Raw genomic sequence first — 14,457 nt, 5'->3', positions numbered from 1 at the left:
AAAAAAAAAAAAAAAAAAACAGACAGTGGTAACTCCAGTGCAACTGATTAACGGAAAGAGGCCATGCAGCTCATCACAGCACTGCCATCTGCATGTGGCCACGTACACTTGGCCACTGCACTCCCTCACCATGAATCACGCCAAAATTAAATGACGCTCGGCTGACTCTCACACCCTCTGTTCAACTGCAGTTACAACTGGAGCACGCATCCACCACTTCTAGATCAGTTAACCAATGGTGCTCTACAAGTTTTCTTCCTGATTTCTTAGATTTCTGTCATTTTTAAAAAAAATCTCCCACCTATCACAATCTACAGGCGTTTCTACAGGAAGTCTTCTACAGGAAACGCAGAAAACAACCATGCAGGAAGAAAATGTGGGATTTTCATCGAAATTCAAGCTCCAAACGAGTGAAATCGAGTACCACATAAAACAGGCATGAAAGAGGAGGACAAACTTTTGCTGACTAGCTTAGGTGTTGTATCTGCTAACCCAGATGACATTGAGCACCAGCTACTTGCTAAGGCTGAGAACAGAGCTCACAAAAACATCAGTCAACTTGCACAGGTAAGCGATGGTGGAAAAACTCCTGAAAGAGAAGAAGGAAATCAAGAAAATTTGCTTACGAAGGTGCAGATTCACGCTCAATTAAGGGCACTGGAGGCTGAAATAGCTGCAGTTTCAGCAGGCCTTGAAATAGTTCAAAGCATTGCAGACAAAGATTCAGAGAGTTCAGAAGGTGAAAAGGATGAAAATGATCAAGACTCGAGTGAACATAAGCCTTTTGTAGTGGATGGAGGAGTGCTTCAACGAGCATTAGCTACTGAAAGGCTTAGAAGCCTTAAGCAGGAAAGAGGACAGCTTAAGAAACACCTAAAATCTTTTAAGGGAGATGGCAAGACATGGGAACTTGAGGAACATAAAGTGCTTCTGGGTTCAGTGAAGAATAAAGAAGAAGCAATGAATAAGGGAACTGGGCGTCTGTTGGATAAGCCAACAAGAGGGAAAAAGAAGATTGTTTCGTTGTAGGAGGATGATGAGCTTGATGCAGCGTTGGATGCAGCAACTTCAGGGCTCATTGAAACTAAACGTGAAAGGTCTCGCCCAACAGAGGATGATGGGGACAAATTTTCTTTAAATTCTGTCTCAAAAGCTTCCAGATCATTTTCTGCCCTCACAACAGCTCTCATTATTGCAGCTTGGTACTCTTCCAATATTGGTGTGCTATTGCTTAACAAATGCCTACTTAGTTTTTTGGATGCAGATACCCAATATTCCTCACAATGTTGCACATGTGTGCCTGTTCATTTTATGGTTTTCTGGCAATTTCATGGTTAGATATTGTACCAATGCAGTTCATCGTCTCCAGGAGACAGTTTCTTGAGATATTGGCACTGAGCTTCATTTTCTCCTTCTCGGTTGTTTGTGGCAATATTTCTCTGTGCTATTTGCCAGTCTCCTTCAATCAAGCTATTGGGGCAACAACTCCCTTCTTCACAGCAATATTTTGCATTTATAATAACATGTAAGAGGGAGTCTTCTGTGGTTTATATGGCCTTGGTGCCTGTGGTATTTGGCATTGTTATTGCAAGCAACAATGAGCCATTATTCCACCTTTTTGGCTTTTTAGTTTGCCTAGGATCAACTGCTGCCAGAGCATTGAAATCAGTTGTTCAGGGGCTCCTGCTTACCTCTGAGGCAGAGAAGCTTCACTCTATGAATTTGCTCATGTACATGGCACCAATTGTTGCACTGTTATTGCTCCCTGTTACTCTTTTTGTGAAGGGTAATGTATTAGCTATTGCTATTGAAAAAGCCAGAGAAAACACCTTTATCATATTCCTGTTGCTTGGAAACATGAACATGGCTTATCTTGTGAATTTAACCAACTTCCTTGTTACAAAACATACGAGTGCCCTCACGTTGCAGGTTTTAGGAAATGCCAAGGCCACCATTTCTTCCATATGATTGCATATACTTGCACACTCATAACAAGGCTGAGAATTCACTAGGAAAAGCAGCAGACAGTGGGAAGAAGAAAAGAACCATGGTTTCATGACAGGAATGAGGGAAAAGGACAAGCTGTTGAGGCCAAAGCAGGGGGTGGTAAAATAACACAAATGCCAAGGGAGAAGTGGTTGCAAGCACGAGCAGAGAAGACTGAAAAAGGCCAAACAAGTAGGGACACACCCAAGGCAGCCACAACACAGTTCAAGGAGAAGGCACCCCCAGCCAAGCAAGCAAAATCAGATTGGTTCTACAGGAAGTTAGCAGACTGTTTCTACAGGAAGCCAGCGAACTGTTTCTACAGGAAGTTTGAAAAGAGGGAAGCCAAAGGAGGAATCGGCCGAGATGTTAGCCAAAGAAGCCACCAGGGCTATCAAAGATGAGGAGAGAGATTGGTTGCTTAGAGGATGAGCAACACTTTCAGTAGGGGGGTGATGATGAGCCCCAAAAATGGACAATTATTTGGCCTCATTCAACCTCCTAATTTGACTTAATCCACCATTCTCATTAGTTTATTGCATGTTTTTTATTATATTTATGTTAATAGAGTGAATTTGGTTAGTCATTATGCCAACAAGTCTAATGGGTGCTTTGTGTAGCCTCTTTGGTCAACTTGGAGACAAAATTGAAGGTCTTAATGAGCACTTGGCAGCCAAATTCGTGGGAGAACAAGCTAGAGGATTGTAGGAAGGTGTCCCCTTCATTTATGGGCCCTTACCTCGAATTCTCCACCATCAGCTTGGAGTTCAAGGGCCACCGAATCAATCAGCACAAGGGCAGCCAAGCAAGTCAAGTAGGACTGCTGTTAACTCCAAGTTTTGGGCAGCCGAGTCCCTAAAGTTTAGGAGGACTGTTGGGTCCTCAAATTGTATAAATAAGAAGGCTTAGGGCCTCATTTTGGTTAGCCAGTTAGTCATTTTGTTAGCCAGTGGATGTTAGCTAGTTAGCCAGTAGATAGTAGCTAGTAGTTAGTCATTTCATAGCCTTGTTGTAGTCATTTTGTAATTCGATTTGTAGGCAATAGATTAGCTTTGCTTTCAGTTCATTCTCAAGCTCTCCTTGTGGACAGTTTTGATGTAACTCTTCATTCTTGATTAATAAAGATGAATTCAGCTTTGCACCAGCTCTAAATCTCTCTTGGGAGGCTGTAGCTCTTGGGGTTGGGCCCATCTCAAGCGCCCAGTACCTCCCCTGTTTATCTTTATGTGTGTTTGCTGCGTTCTTAAAATAAAATCTGCTCTTTAGATCTTGCTTTGTTATCTTGGTAGTTTTTGTTGGTTAAAGTAGCTTTTTATGTTTGGGAATCGATTGGTAGGAGCTTGTCATGCATTTAGATCTTTCAGAATGTTCTTTCTCACGTGATGTACATGGTTCTCTTTCCAAACGAGGCTGTTGTTTATTCATTTCATTGACAGTTAGATTAAGTTAGCTAGGACTTAGTTTGTTTGCAAGAATTCATTGATTCGGTTGAATGTGCATTGTGCAGGGCATCTCTATCACTCACTCACATGGTCAAGCTTCATCAGAGCCATCTGATTCATCCCATATCTAGGCTTCTCGCTTCACACCCATCCTCTTGCCCACGTAACCCTACCTTCTTCTCCATTGTTGTCTCAACTACCTTAAAACCAAATCAGCCTTCCACATATCATCTCACCACTCCATCCATCAGTTCCTGGGTCACTTCAGACCCCCATCCTACCTCCATAACCATCCATGCATCTTCCATCAATCACCCATCCTCAAAAATCCCATTTCGAAACATCCTGTAGAAGAATTACAGAACATCCTGTAGAAACCCCTGCAGACTTCCTGTAGAAGTTCATAAACACGGTTGCATGGCATCCAGACTTTGTGAAACTCTCAGAAAGAATGTTAGGGATCCCTTAGATCCTCTCTGTACCATTCCAACCTTTCCCAAAGCATTTCATCCCTTGATCCATCCCTGCACAGTGGAAAACTAGTTAGAAGCACATGCATGATAATTTCAACAACTTAAGCAAAAATACAAAAAGATGTTTTCTTCAGATAGTGATAACTTAGACACATGCATTTTACCTTCCTAGAAGTAATGGCATCTCTTCTCGTAGTTTGCATTCTCATTTTTGCATCAGTAGGACTAGTTGGTAGAATTAGGGTTTGCTAGGGTTTGCTAGGGTTTGCGTTTCTTTTTGGCTTTCAGTTTCTTTTCGCAATTAGATTAGCTTCTTTCGAGTTAGCTTTCATCCATCAATTAAAAAGCTTCTTCTAAGAGCTCATAGAAGTTGGATTAAGCTCCTAGCGGGACTTGTGCCAGCTGACTAAGTGACAGCTGCGGCAAGAGCTAGTACTTGTGCATACAGCACCGTCGCTTCCAAGTTTGTTACGAACTACCGGGTTGATAAAATTAAAGAAGGGAGTTCCAGGAGTTGTAGCATTATTGCTACAATACTGGAGTCCACCACGGTCGAATTTGAATTTCAACGGGCCTATAAATCACAGGTGGCTCTCCACCGAACAACCCTTATCAAGTGGGCATGAACCTGATGAATGTGGAGGTTGTAAGAGCAAGTCCATGGTTTGAAGCATTGTCAAAGGATACAAAAGAGTCCCTAATCAGAATAATGACAACAACCAAGGGAGCCATGTAGAGTTCTACGCCACCGGTAGGGGATGCACCAGAAATCCTTAAATTTCCCTAGATGCTGTTATCAGGAAATCTAGTGTCCACTCAGAGCTGCTAGTCCCACTAAGACTGGTAGCTATCTTAGAAACAAACAAACTAAAACTAGTTTTGCTTTCCTTTATGAGAAGTAGATAAGAGGGGAACAAAAGACACCAACCTCAGTCTTGCGCTTGGTTCCTTACTTGGTTCCTCTCCCTTTTGACAGATCCTTGCCACTTTTCCTTCGTCTACCCAGCTTCAAAGAGAACCTATGAAATCAAAGCAGCATAATACTATCGAAGAACAGAGATCTACAATCATAAACAATATAGGACCAGATATATATTGACCACACAAATGCATATATCATCAAACATACAAGAATGTGGAGGAAAACTTGAATAGCTTTATTAATATCAAGAATAACAGAGAGGATTACAGCTAATTGTTCTGACCCAGCATCATCCTCCCAGCATGAAAGCCCTTCTTCACCTCATGAAAAGCTTAGATCACCCAACACTATGATATTCCACCAGGAAACCAACAACACTTCCTTACAAGATACAAAATTCCAGCCTCTGGATCTCTGTGATGAGGGATCCATATATAGATGATTGCAGGGGGGTGAGTCAGCTTCTGGGATTTTGATTAGTATCCTCTCTCTGATATTTCTTGATTCCACTTGGATATTGATGATCTCTTACTCATCCCTGGGCGAATTCAGAGAGGCAAGTGTCATAGGAGAAGTTTCTTGAAGATTCCATAATGATCCACCTTGCAAACTATCTCTGCCATTTGTCTACTCTTGCCCATCACACCCTACAGAAGGGCTTTCCAGTATGCATCACACCCTTTACACTAAGCAGGTGAGATGCATCACACCCTCTGCACTGGGCAGTCTGTATGGTCCAACCTTGACCAGTTCTGAGCAGTTTTCTATGGAGAACTTCTGGGAGATGATGTAATCAGCTGACCTTGTTCCTTTAGGGTGTGAAGGAACACTTTTAGGGAATTAGGAGCCCTAGGTTTATGGACATGTATGATTGGGGTTGTAGTGCCCAAAAATGTCCATAACAGTTGCCCCCTAAAGCATGAGATCATTAATCTTTTAATGTCGGGTGAAATGCTTTATCATGAGGATCCGAAGTTTTTTTGAGCTGGAAGGTGACCTGTAATAAGATACAATACAATACATTATCTTCATAATATTTTTCATGATGTAGCTGAGGCGGGCATTCCCATGCTTAGCTTTATAAATTCATTTTCATGTACATAGGACAGACAACCATCTGTGTGGCAGACTGGTGATTCTGATAGAGCCATCATCCTTTGATTTGGATGATTATATATGTAGCAATGATGTACATTTGATGTCTTTAATTTTCCTAAATATATCGCAGCCCGGATGGATGAAACTAGATCTGGGGTCTTCAAAATCGTCCAATCTTCAGTCGGAGTACAAGTCGATCCATGTGAAAAATGTTCTGGAGTCGAACTTGGAAAGACATCGCCTGATTACCAGCCAGTGATGTAAGTTGTTAACAGGCATGAGACGAATCACCGATAATGATGGTGACCCTCAAGGTACTATAGTACAATTCGCGTGGTGTGAAAAAGGGACTTGGCATCGAACACCACGCAAAATCTTTCGGTAGAAGGCCATTGATGTAAACCTGTCGCCGGAAGTGAGAAACTTGCCATTGAGGCATGCAAGCTTCAAAGTACTGAAAGGGTTGTTCCTAAGTCGACTTCTTGGATAATGAGCTGATATCGACAAGAAGCGACCCGTCGTAGGAGGGCCTTACTGAATCCCACATCTACGACACGGAACAGAGTAAATGATTATGGAGGTGAAAACGATCTGATGATACAGGGTTCAGGGTGGTAGTCATGAAAGAATGGAGCGTGAATGTATTCCACCGGATGAGACACAGGTGAATTCTCTGAGTGACTTCTCTTGAACATACTGGTGACACTGACATGGATTGGTAGTGCTAACCCAAAATATGGATGGTGCGATGGACCAATGGTGATATGACCGGTAAACGGAATAACCCAACCTGACTTGGATGTGGAGTGAAAGTGTCATGTTCAAGAGCAACTTGCTACCAATAAAGTTTCTTCAAGTTTTCTTCCCAATTTTACCCAGTCATTGCTGACGAGTACCTCTTTATTTTTATCAAGCTTGAGGAGGATAACATATGCTTGTTCTATAATTTTCCCTTCGGGAAAACCCGTCGCTATGTTTTAACGAGCCTAGCGACAGTGAAACTTGTTCTTGTCTATATGGACAAGTTTGTCGCTATTGGTTTTAACGAGTTTAATGACAAATATAACTCGGTCCTTTTCAATTTTAGAGAGTCTGAAAGGGACGTAAAGGAAACTCCAATAATCCTTTTTCATCATATAATCCCTTAAGTCCAAAAAAGTATAAAATAATACGAAAGGGATGAATTTTCGATAGTTTTAACGAGCCGAACAAGACAAGCACTCGATCTTTTGTGTAATAATCCCTCAGGTCCAAAAAGATTAAAATCTAGAGGAGGGATAGCACTCCCGGTAGCTTCAACGAGCTGGAGAGGGCAATTGCTCAGCAATCTTTTCATATTTTATCAGTAAGATGAAAAGAGCTTAAAGTAGACTCGTCTTTTGAGGAACAAGTGATAATTTCAAGTAGCAGCTGATTCTAGGTAAGGTTTGGAATTTTCCAATCACGACAGTGTCACAAGGATGGCTAACAGGATCACTCTTCGCAACTATTCCTCAAAAGGGGTAAACAATCAAATGGAGGTGAATGATCGGCTAAAATAGAGTACAGGTGATGGTAAGAACACGACTAGGGCTCAAAAGCTGATGATAATGCATTCACAATGGTTATTTACTGGGAATTGGTTCATTTTTTAATGAGCTTAAACTCTGGGGGGAAACATTTGCTCATTTCTAAGGTTTAATTTTTAACGAGCTTGAACTTCGCATAAAAACTGTTCGTGCCAGTCGTATAATAAGGATGTCTCATCGATAGGTTCAATTTTTAGGAGCTTGCACCATTCGAAATTTTTCTCCAGATCCTTTCATTATGCAAGCTAGGAACAACCAATCCTACGAGTTTAAACGGTTGAGAAACTATAAACTAAGAAAATAAATGGTCGCTCTTTACTTTCAGGCAAAAAGGTTTGCATGCCCCCAGGCATAGTGAAGTAGAGTTTCCAGGTTACCATATGAAAGCTCTCGCATTCACAAGATTGCTCCATCCGTGTTGCAGACAAAACACTTCCTTGGCGATGTCTACCGAAATAGACAAAGGTGAGTGGCGCGGTCGCCTCCACTCACATAACTTTGACGAGGGAATCTTATTCCAGTCTAATCCCATTTTCCTAAACGGACGGGTGTGTCAGACTAGTCATATATCCTCCATGGAAACCTACCCTATACCCAAGGTTTTCTTGCCGAAACAGACCAGGGTGCATGCCCCCTGGGTTTCAGTCATGTCCTCCTGAATTACTCGCACTCTTAAGGTGGATAGACTGGAGATTGATGAGACATTCCTTGCGTGAAAATACCATTTAGGGATGGTGTTTTACTATTAGCTATGTGTGAACCAGGGAACGAAAGTTGGTCTATGAGCTGGACCACTCGGCCTTCATGCGGAAGACACATTACTCTAAAGAGTCAGGAGATAATGGCTCCCATGCTATAAATATAGTCACGCCCAAGGAGTAGATTATAATCTAAAGGTCCTTGGACTACCATTATCTTCATATAAACGGTTTTCCTTCTCAACGTTATGGGTACATTGGGAAGGATCCCTAACGGTCGACTGGTTCCTTTATCGAAGCCTCTCATATTTCTCATCTCATCCAGAAGCGATGGAAAACCAAGCGCTTCCCAAGAAGTTGAGGAAAGAATACTCACAAAAGCACCTTCATCTATGATGGTACCGACCATGATCATTTTATAAGCTTGTACAATGATTCAGAATGGTACATTAGCCTTTAAACGGGGTCTGCCTAGTAGATTCCAATCAAAGGAAACGACTAGGTTGCTTGGAGGTGGGACCGAATAGACGGTCGGATATGACTCTAACGAACTTCCTTCCTGCGGTAAAGGAACAGGTAGATTGCCCCCATGTTCATTGGAGTCTGTGTTTATGAAAAGAATTTGAATGGTGTCATTCTCATTCTCTTCGGTGATTGTATCATTTGAAGATGGACCTTCCGAAGACAAGACCGGGTCGACTGCCACCTCAACCTTTTGACTTTCGTCTGGTATGGACTCAGCAGGTTTATCTTCAATTATAGATACTTCGACCGACCACAATGGTGTGTCGGTCGAATTTTCAACTAGCAATGGACTCGCAAGAGTTTCTTGTATCCAGGAGGAAGCCGCAGCGGTGAAGCAGGACGGTTATCCAAGACTCTTTTAGCTTCATCTAGGAAGGGACAAGAGTGGACGACGTGATCACCTTCACATAGTTTACAAGGAAATTTACATTTCCTTTTCTGTCTAAATGCTTCGCTTTCACTAGTTGATGGTGTACTTTCAACATGATCTTTAGAGGTTGATGACACCAGATTGTGCAATCGAGGAGACCAGTCCCTTAAGATCCGAGGGATGCAAGGACAATCTCGATGATAGTGGTCTCCTTTTCAAATGACAAATGGAGATTTAGGCTTGGACGGTGCAGTGTGCGGATTTTCACTAGACGATGCCCGGTTAACCGTTTTCGCCTTTGGCTCCTTCTTCTTCTTCTCTTTCTTCTCCTTCCCCTTCTTCTCCTTCTTATTTACTTGATTTTTGGCTTTACCATCTTCATCAAGCGAAGAGGAAGGAGGAGAGGGAGAATTGGACGAAGTAGAAGGTTTGGGGGTAACTTTAGTATCATCTAGTTGCTGACTGAATTGTTCAGAAATCATGATGATATGAACGACGGAGGTCGAGAAGATCCATATCAGAAAGCCAATCGTCAATCTTGGAAGTGACAATGTGGCCATATGAGGTGCACCAACATCTCCCCAGGAGGAGAAAGGAATAGGCTTTCATCCAAGGGGAAATCCTTGGTTGGTGGACTCCATGATTCTCAACCTAAGACCAATGTGAGAATGGTGATATTATTCTGATTAAAATAAATTTTAGACACTTTGACACAACTTGTTTTTTTCAATTTTTAAGAGTCTAGAAAAAAAAAAGATGAGTCTAGTCACCTTTGATTTTTAATGAGCCTGAAGTGGCAAGTGCTCAGACGGACCTTTTCCTTTAAGGAGTTTGAAAAGGAAAGAAAGAGACTACTTTGGAAATCTAGACATAGGGATTACCAAACCAATCGCAAAACTGCAAAATACTTTTTACGGTACGACAGTAAATCTTCCTGAATGTTGTGTTCAGTGCATTACGATTTGATAGGGCGGCAGACACGGCTTCCTATGGATAAAGGATATAGCCTATTGTGGTCTCAAATATATACTCGACGGTACATGGGAGCACAAGTCCGTACTAGCACTTGTCGTCTCAAAGAGGAGGAATCACCCAACCAACAGTGAAAGCGACAGTTACCAGGTGGTCGGAATACATCTCTAGCCTAGACTTCTAGATGTTGTGTGTTAGGTTGCAAAGCGTTTTTATGTTCATTGAATTTATTTTACAGAGGATCTTTCTTAAGAAATTTTCCTTTCAGGTTCACCGCATGATGTAGATATGCAATTCCTAAAATGCAACCTAAGATGATAAACAATCATTTAATCTTCTTTTTGCAATGAAAATCCTAGCTACTAAAGAAAGAGAGATGATATTCTTTCAACATAGAGCAGAGAGCACACACTAGATGCACTGTCCTAAATCAAACCAACAGGCAGTCTAAATGAAAATGCACATGCATGTATTTATTTTCAGCTTTCTTAATGTGTGAATGACAAGAAGAATGCTAAGTACAAATCTGAATTATCTTTTCAAAGCAACAGTACTAACAAATTTCTCTTCAAAACGAAAGGAAGATAATGATGACATTTTGCGATTTTGAATTGAAAACTGCTTTTGACACTTGAAAAACTACTAATGCAAATCAAATACAAGAGTAACTATATAATCGACCATCAAGAACAATAGAATTCTTTTCTTTGACTGAAAACAACACTTACGACACTTTCAAATAAAAAGACGACGGTTTGATTATGCTACTTTGTAAAAGAGAACTGAAAATGGCACACAATACATAAAAACATTCATAGTTCTTTGCACAATGGAGGCGTGATGATGGAAAGGAAGGGGGTTTCCATAGTGGTATACTAATCACAGATAGCAAAACTCCTAAATAAAGCTGAAGAGAGTGAACACAGAACCAAAATCTGAGAGTAGAAGAGGTCCCGTCTGATCAGCGCACCTGCAACACAAGGAAAGTGCGATGCAGTGCACCTACTACACATGGGAGGTGCGATCCATCCAGATTCCCAAGAGGAGAAAGTGCGATGGTTAAGGGACGAGACTTCAACTTGGTTCCAGGTCACAGTTTGCAGCTCAGTTAAGGGATTTGGGCCGAGCAAGTGATGTTCAATAAATATAAATCAGAAGGGTTGATCTAATGAGGTTACTAGAGCCACCACTAGGGCAATTAGAATGTTCACAAATCAATTGTTCAGTTTATAAACAAAACCCAGAGATAGACTGAAGTAGCATTGATCTACTTTGCACTTGCATAGCAAATGAAATTCTAAGGCTAGCTGGTTTGACTTCAGGCTCCGTTTGTAAGTTTATAAAACAAACAAATATAGACAAGCAAACAATCTATTCATTCCCCAGCGGAGTCGCCATTTTGTTATCGGGAAATCTAGTGTCCACTCGAAGCTGCTAGTCCCACTAAGACTGGTAGCTATCTTAGAAACAAACAAACTAAAACTACTTTCGCTTTCCTTTATGAGAAGTAGATAAGATGGGAACAAAAGACACCAACCTGAGTCTTGCGCTTGGTTCCTTGCTTGGTTCCTCTCCCTTCTGACAGATCCTTGCCGCTTTTCCTTCATCTACCCAGCTTCGAAGAGCACCTGTGGAATCAAAGAAGAATAATACTATCGAACAACAAAGATCTACAATCATCAACAATATAGGACCAGATATATATTGACCACACAAATGCATATATCATCAAACATACAAGAATGTGGAGGAAAACTTGAATAGCTTTACTAATATCAAGAATAGCAGAGAGGATTACAACCAATTGTTCTGACCCAGCTTCATCCTCCCAACATGAAAGCCCTTCTTCATGTGATGTAACCAACTCAAGAAAAAGATAGAAAAGATAGATCAATGCCTTAGAATTCAGCCTCTTCGAGGGGGCAACCTCCTTTACATTACATAAATAAACAATTCTTGGATGATTCAAATGAAAAAACCTCCTTTCTATATAAAGGAATCCAAGGAGTCACAATATAACCCAGCCGACCTAACGATAATAATATAAAGCCACAAAAATAACAATAGAGGGATTCTATGGGGCACAATAATAACAATATGGGGACAATAGGGGCACAACAATATTAATAAGGGGTATAACTACAATAGTAATGGGGTAATCACTAGTATTATAGGGACCCAACATGCCCCTCTCCTTCAAAAAAGTGTTGTCCTCAATGCTTGAGTAGTTCTGGATACTTCTATATAAAATTCTCATCCTCCCATGTGGAATCTTCAGCGGATAAGTTCTTCCACTTGATAAGATACTCCGAAATTGATCGATTTCGTAGCTGTCGAGTTCTTGTTTCTGTGATTGTTTTCGGTTCCAATACAATTTTTCCTTCCTCGTCAAGTTTTGGCAATGTAATTTGAACTGGGAGCTTGTCGCCTATAACCTTCTTTAAACATGAAACATGGAAAACTGGGTGCAATCGAGAAGCTCCAGGAAGCTCCAATATGTATGCCATAGTACCAATCTTTTGCAACACCTTGTACGGACCATAATACTTCGGTGATAATTTATTATCCTTCTTAGCTTTCTTGAGGGACATTTTCTTATATTGTTGTAACCGTAGGAATACCCAATCACCTACATCAAAACTTCTTTCGCTGCGATATTGATCTGCCTATTGTTTCATTCTATTATGTGCCAACACGAGGTTATCCTTTAAGAGTCGGAGGACTTGTTGTTGATGTTCGATGTGATGTTCCACTGCCTAAACCTTAGAATTTTCTCTTAAAAATGATGTGATGGATGGTGGCTGATACCCATAAAGTGCCATAAATGGGGTCATTTTTGTTGCTGTATGGAAGGAAGTGTTATACCACCATTCCGCATGAGGCAACCATTTGACCCATTGTGTTTGTTTATCAGATATAAAGCAACGAAGATATCCTTCCAAACATTTGTTTACTATCTCAGTTTTCCCATCAGATTGAGGAAGATAAGATGAGCTATGAGCTAACTGAGTACCAAGACAAGAAAATAATTCTGTCCAAAAATTTCCAGTGAAAATGGGATCTCTGTCACTTACAATAATCTTTGGGTTTCCATGTAGCTTTTGAATTGTTTCCATAAATGCAGTAGAAACTGTACTGGATTTAAATGGATGTGGTAATGCACAAAAGTGTGCGTACTTGGTAAGTCTATCAACTACCACCATGATGACACTCTTTCCCTCAGACTTGGGTAAACCTGTGATAAAATCCATTGAAACTTCCTCCCAATGTTGGCTTGGAATGGATAAAGGTTGTAATAGACCCGGTGTCTTAATTGTTTCAACTTTATTTTGTTGGCAAACCAAACATTCCACCACAAACTTTTAAATATCTGATTTAAGGCCATCCCAAAAAAATTCCTTCCTAACCCTATGGTAAGTTTTTAAAAATCCTGAGTGCCCTCTTAAGGGAGAAGTGTGCAATTCCATAAGAATCTTTTGTTTTAGCTGGGAATTCTTACAGAGGTATAAGAGATCTTTGTACCATAACGAATCATTTTTCCAGCTAAATGTATCAGACGTACTGGAATCTTGTTGTAACTTTCGAATAAGTGCCCACACTTCTTCATCATTCTTCCATTCCTCCCTTGCTTCGTTTATCCAATCTGGTTGGATAATAGAAATGGCACACAACAATGCTTCCACATCCTCATCCTTTCTTGAGAGTGCATCTGCCACCACATTTTGTTTCCTTTTTTTGTAGATGATTTCAAAGTCATAACCCAACATCTTTGTGACCCACTTTTGTTCCTCTTCAGAGGATAATCTTTGTTCTAAAAAGTGTTTAAGGCTATCATGATCCGTTTTTACCTTGAAGTGTCTTCCCATTAGGCAGGGTCGCCATTTCTTAAGGGCATGGAGTATTGCCAACATTTCCTTCTCATAAATAGCTTTGTGTAAAAACATTCCCTTGATTGGACGACTTTCAAAAGCAATGGGTCTTTCATCTTGCATTAGAACAGCACCAATTCCATTTCCTGAAGCATCACATTCCACAATAAAGGTTTTTGTGAAGTCCAATGTAGCTAAGACCGGTGCTTGGTACATTGCCTCTTTAAGATGTTCAAAGACCTTTGTTGCTTTTGGAGTCCATGAAAATGCATCTTTATTCAATAATGTTGTTAGAGGTGCTGCTATTCTCCCATAATTCTTAACAAACTTGCGATAATACCCCGTGAACCCAAGAAATCCTCGCAGATGCTTTATGGATGTGGGGATTTTCCATTCCTTAATGGCTTTAATTTTGCTAGGGTCTACCTTAACTCCTTCATGAGATACAATATGACCCAGATATTCCACCTCTTCGACTCCAAAGAAACATTTGGATCATTTTGCATATAATTGTTTCTCCTCCAATAGTTGTAG

General features: G+C 40.8%; 1 pseudogene; it reads left to right on the top strand.

Moving 5' to 3' along the window:
- Positions 1 to 1,551: 1,551 nt before the first annotated feature.
- Positions 1,552 to 1,968, top strand: LOC149171373 (putative sugar phosphate/phosphate translocator At1g12500 pseudogene; annotated as a pseudogene).
- The last annotated feature ends 12,489 nt before the right edge of the window (positions 1,969 to 14,457 follow it).

This window comes from Pinus tabuliformis, chromosome 4_2 (genome assembly GCF_031772625.1).
Source record: "Pinus tabuliformis cultivar Carrire ecotype Pingquan chromosome 4_2, CPIR1, whole genome shotgun sequence".
Lineage (NCBI taxonomy): Eukaryota > Viridiplantae > Streptophyta > Pinopsida > Pinales > Pinaceae > Pinus > Pinus tabuliformis.
The sequence above is the reverse complement of the archived record's forward strand: the minus strand, read 5'-3'. Positions and strand labels throughout refer to the sequence as shown.